General features: G+C 36.9%; 1 non-coding gene across 1 annotated transcript; it reads right to left on the bottom strand.

Annotated features, from left to right (window-relative positions):
- Positions 1-5,587: 5,587 nt before the first annotated feature.
- Positions 5,588-5,691, bottom strand: LOC112725808 (small nucleolar RNA R71). The gene has a single exon (XR_003164891.1). It is a non-coding gene; the product is annotated as a small nucleolar RNA R71 (small nucleolar RNA).
- Positions 5,692-6,034: the final 343 nt, after the last annotated feature.

Below are 6,034 nucleotides of genomic sequence, written 5' to 3'. Positions count from 1 at the left end.
CTTTCAAAAATTTTGCATACTTTGGAATTTGTTGAATAGCATCAAGGAGTGGTATGGTTACCTCAACCTTTTTGAACACTTGAAGCATGTTCAAATCAAGCTCCGGTGTCTTCTTCGCCTTCTTTACCATGGAAGGAAATGGAATAGGAATTGACTCATCCACTATAGCTTTCCTCTTGGGTTCCTTGAGGTTTACTCCTTCTTCCTCATGCCTTTTGTCTACTGCCTCTTCTTCATGTGGAGCTTCAACAACTACCTCTTCCTCATGAATTTCTCCCATGACCCTTGGAGGTATCTTCTCTAATGTAGTCCCCGACCGTAGAGTGATGGCGTTGAGACCGCCTCTTGGGTTTGGTTGGGGTTGGGATGGAAGGTTAGAGGAACTTGAGGGTTGATTGGTGTTGTTATTGGGGTTGGTGATTGGCTTGACATGTTCATCTTTGAAAGCATGTTGGTGAGGTTGGCCAATTGAGTATTCAAGGCCTCGAATTGAGCCTTTTTGCTCTCATATCGTTTTTCCATAGCGGCTCTAAGCTCATCAACTTGATTGTTGGAAGATGGAGGAGTTTGGTTTTGATTTTGTTGTCTATGGTATGGTGCTTGGTATTTGGTGTAGTTGTTTTGGTTTTGGTTGGAGTGGCCTTGGTTGGCTTGGAAGTTGTTGTTGTTATGGTGGTATTGGGATGAAGATTGGTTGTTGTTGTGATGAGAAGAAGAGTTGTTCCACCTTTGGTTTTGATTGCTTCCTTGTGCATTATCTCTCCACCTTTGATGTTGATTACCACCTTGATGGTAGTTGTTTTGACCTTGAGAAGGGTAGGGTGGACGATTTTTGTAATTCACATTGGCTACCACAAGGGCATGTTCCTCTTGAATTTGATGGCATTGGTCGGTGTAATGTGTGGTGCTAGAGCACAAACCACAAATTCTAGGAGGGCCTTCAAGTTGAGCAATCGGAGGTGGGGCTTGGACGGCTTGGATGGAGTAGTATTCCTTTTGATCCCTTTGGATTTGTGTAAGGATGGTGGTCATATCCCCAAGTGCCTTGGTTAGACTTGCTTCGGAGGGGGATGGTTCTACCACACCCTTGAGAGGATTACTTCTCACCTTGTGTGTTGTGTAGCTTCGACAACATCCTTTATCAAATTCCAAGCTTCTCCCTCCGTCTTGTTTTTCGAAAGGGAACCGCCACTAGAAGCGGTGAGCAATCTTCTATCTTCCGCACAAAGACCTCTGGTAAAGTAGCTAATGAGCAAGTGAGTGGTCATTCCGTGGTGTGGACATGACTCCAACAGCCTCTTGAACCGAGACCAATACTCGTACAAACTCTCTTGGTCTCTTTGCATTATACCCAAAATCTCTTTCCGGATGTAGTCGGTCTTCTCCGGTGGGAAGAACTTATCAAGAAACTCTCTTCTTAAGAAATCCCAATTAGTCACAATCTCATCCGGTAGCGAGTAGAACCATGTTTTTGCTTGCGCTTCAAGAGAGAAAGGGAAGGCAAAAACCATGATAGCTACCTCATCGGCTCCATGCCTTCGAGCCGTAGAACAAGTGATGAGCGGATAATTTATACGCTTTTTGGCATTGTTTTTAGTATGTTTTTAGTAGAATCTAGTTACTTTTAGGGATGTTTTCATTAGTTTTTATGTTAAATTTACATTTCTGGACTTTACTATGAGTTTGTGAATTTTTATGTGATTTCAGGTATTTTCTGGCTGAAATTGAGGGACTTGAGCAAAAATCAGATTCAGAGGTTGAAGAAGGACTGCTGATGCTGTTGGATTCTGACCTCCCTGCACTCAAAGTGGATTTTCTGGAGCTACAGAACTCAAATTGGCGCGCTTCCAATTGCGTTGGAAAGTAGACATCCAGGGCTTTCCAGCAATATATAATAGTCCATACTTTGGCCGAGTTTAGACGACGTAAAAGGGCGTTGAACGCCAGTTCTATGTTGTTGTCTGGAGTTAAACGCCAGAAACACGTCACAAGCCAGAGTTGAATGCCAGAAATACGTTACAAACTACCGTTCAACTCCAAGATTGACCTCTACACGTGTAACATTCAAGCTCAGCCCAAGCACACACCAAGTGGGCCCCGGAAGTGGATTTATGCATCAATTACTTACTTTTGTAAACCCTAGTAACTAGTTTATTATAAATAGGACTTTTTACTATTGTATTAGACATCTTTGATCAGTTTTATGCTATCTTAGACTTTCATGGGGGCTGGCCATTCGGCCATGCCTGAACCATTATCACTTATGTATTTTCATACGGTAGAGTTTCTGCACTCCATAGATTAAGGTGTGGAGCTCTGCTGTTCCTCAAAGATTAATGCAAAGTACTACTATTTTTCTATCCAATTCAACTTATTCCGCTTCTAAGATATTCATTCGCACTTCAACCTGAATGTGATGAACGCGACAATCATCATCATTCCCTATGAACGCGTGCCTGACAACCACTTCCGTTCTACCTTAGATTGAATGATTATCTCTTGGATCTCTTAATCAGAATCTTCGTGGTATAAGCTAGATTGATGGCGGCATTCATGAGAGTCCGGAAAGTCTAAACCTTGTCTGTGGTATTCCGAGTAGGACCCTGGGATCAAATGACTGTGACGAACTTCAAACTCGCGAGTGCTGGGCATAGTGACAGACGCAAAAGGAGGGTGAATCCTATTCCAGTATGATCGAGAACCTCAAATGATTAGCCGTGCCATGATAGGGCATTTGGTCCATTTTCACAAGAGGATGGGATGTAGCCATTGACAACGGTGATGCCCTTACAGAAAGCTAGCCATGGAAAGGAGTAGGACTGATTGGATGAAGACAGCGGGAAAGCAGAGACTCAGAGGAACGAAAGCATCTCTATACACTTATCTGAAATTCTCACCAATGATATACATAAGTATTTCTATCCTTCTTTTATGTTTACTTATTATTTAATTTCGAAAACTCCATAACCTTTTGATATCTGCCTGACTGAGATTTACAAGGTGACCATAGCTTGCTTCATACCAACAATCTCTGTGGGATCGACCCTTACTCACGTAAGGTTTATTACTTGGACGACCCAGTGCACTTGCTGGTTAGTTGTATCGAAGTTGTGAATGAAAAATGATTTATTAAGACGTGCGTACAGAGTTTCTGGCGCCGTTGCCTGAGATCACAATTTCGTGAACCAAGTTTTTGGCGCCGTTTCCGGGGATTGTTCGAGTTTGGACAACTGACGGTTCATCTTGTTGCTCAGATTGGGTAACTTTCTTTTCGTTTTCTTTTCATCAAAAAAAATTTTCAAAAATTTTTCAAAAATTTCTCCTTTGTTTTCGAAAAAAAAAATTTAAAATAAAAATGTTTTCAAAAATATATTTTTCTTTAGAATTTTTAAGAATGAATTCTAGTGTTTCATGAAGCATGTTGAAGCCTGGCTGGCTGTAAAGCCATGTCTAATTCTTCTGGATAGGGAATGTCAGGCATGTCATGTCTGAGTTACATACTAAAGCTTGGCTGGCTATTAAACCATGCCTGACCCTTTGATTGGAGCTTTAGACTAAAGAGCATAAGATTCCTGGAATTCATATTAAAAATTTTGGAATCCTTATTTTTCTTTTTCAAAATGATTTTCGAAAAAAAATTAAAAGAAAATACCAAAAAAATTTAATAAAATCATAAAAATAAAAATTATTTCATGTTTCTTGTTTGAGTATTGAGTCAAGTTGAAAGTTTGGTGTCAATTGCATATTCATCTTGCATTTTTCGAAAAATTCATGTATTCATAGTGTTCTTCATGATCTTCAAGTTGTTCTTGGTAAGTCTTCTTGTTTGATCTTGATGTTTTCATGTTTTGTGTCTTTTCTTGTTTTTCATATGCATTCTTGCATTTATAGTGTCTATACATGAAAAATTTTTAAGTTTGGTGTCTTGCATGTTTTCTTTGCATTAAAATTTTTTTCAAAAATAAGTTCTTGATGTTCATCTTGACATTCAAAGTGTTCTTGGTGTTCATCTTGACATTCATAGCATTCTTGCATGCATTCATTGTTTTGATCCAAAATTTTCATGCATTGAGTCTTTTTCATGTTTTTCCCTCTCATCATTAAAAATTCAAAAATAAAAAAAAAAATATCTTTCCCTTTTTCACTCATAAATTTCAAAAATTTGGATTGTCTTTTTCAAAACTTTTTAAAATCTAGTTGTTTTTATGAGTCAAATCAAATTTTCAATATAAAAATCTTATCTTTTTCAAAAATCAAATCTTTTTCATTTTTCTTATTTATTTTCGAAAATTTTAAAAATATTTTTCAAAAATCTTTTTCTTATCTTTATCTCCTAATTTTCGAAAATAACATCATCAATTAATGTTTTGATTCAAAAATTTCAAGTTTGTTACTTGCTTGTTAAGAAAGATTCAAACTTTGAGTTCTAGAATCATATCTTGTGATTTCTTGTGAATCAAGTCATTAATTGTGATTTTAAAAATCAAATCTTTTTCAAAACTAATTTCAATCATATCTTTTCAAAAATATCTCTTTATCTTATCTTTTTCAAAATTTGATTTTAAAATATCCTTTCTAACTTCTTATCCTCTTATCTCTTCAAAATTGATTTTCAAATTTGTTTCAACTAACTAACTAACTTTTTGTTTGTTTCTTATCTTTTTCAAAACTACCTAACTAACTCCCTCTCTCTCTAATTTTTGAAAATATCTTCCCTCTTTTTCAAAATTTCTTTTTAATTAACTAATTATTTTAATTTTTAATTTTAAAATTTCAAAAATTACTAACCTTTTTCAAAAACTATTTTCGAAAACCACTAACTCTTTTTCAAAAATTATTTTCGAAAATTCACTTCCTCCTCTCATCTTCTTCTATTTGTTTATTTATTTACTAACATCTCTTCTTCACTCACCAAAAATCCGAACCCCCTCTCTCTCTCTGAGTTCAGATTTTCTCTTCTTCTTTTCTTCTATTCACACAGGGACCTCTATACTGTGGTAAAAAGGATCCCTATTATTATTATTATTATTATTTTTCTGTCCCTCTTTTTCATATGAGCAGGAGCAAAGACAAGAATATTCTTGTTGAAGTAGATCCAGAACCTGAAAGGACTCTGAAAAGGAAACTAAGAGAAGCTAAAATACAACAGTCCAGAGACAACCTTTCAGAAATTTTCGAACAAGAAGAGGAGATGGCAGCCGAAAATAATAATAATGCAAGGAGAATGCTTGATGACTTTACTGCACCTAATTCCAATTTACATGGAAGAAGCATCTCCATTCCTGCCATTGGAGCAAATAATTTTGAGCTGAAACCTCAATTAGTTTCTCTGATGCAGCAGAACTGCAAGTTTCATGGACTTCCATCTGAAGATCCTTTTCAGTTCTTAACTGAATTCTTGCAGATATGTGATACTGTTAAGACTAATGGAGTAGATCCTGAAGTCTACAGGCTCATGCTTTTCCCTTTTGCTGTAAGAGACAGAGCTAGAGTATGGTTGGACTTTCAACCTAAGGATAGCCTGAACTCTTGGGATAAGCTGGTCAAGGCTTTCTTAGCCAAGTTCTTTCCTCCTCAAAAGCTGAGTAAGCTTAGAGTGGATATTCAAACCTTCAGACAGAAAGAAGGTGAATCCCTCTATGAAGCTTGGGAGAGATACAAAGAACTGACCAAAAAGTGTCCTTCTGACATACTTTCAGAATGGACCATCCTGGATATATTCTATGATGGTCTATCTGAATTGGCTAAAATGTCATTGGATACTTCTGCAGGTGGATCCATTCACCTAAAGAAAACGCCTGCAGAAGTTCAAGAACTCATTAACATGGTTGCTAATAACCAGTTCATGTACACTTCTGAGAGGAATCCTGTGAGTAATGGGACGCTGATGACAAGTCATCTTAGCCTATTTTAACTAGTCTTTTTCTTTTGTTTTCACTTGAATTATGCACTTTCTTGAGCTACAAGCAAGCCAATTGGTTAGATTTTCATGCTTCCTTTGATTTAGTCAACCATAGATAAATTAATGCAATTT

This window comes from Arachis hypogaea, chromosome 11, assembly GCF_003086295.3.
Source record: "Arachis hypogaea cultivar Tifrunner chromosome 11, arahy.Tifrunner.gnm2.J5K5, whole genome shotgun sequence".
NCBI classification, from domain to species: Eukaryota; Viridiplantae; Streptophyta; class Magnoliopsida; order Fabales; family Fabaceae; genus Arachis; species Arachis hypogaea.
The sequence above is the reverse complement of the archived record's forward strand: the minus strand, read 5'-3'. Positions and strand labels throughout refer to the sequence as shown.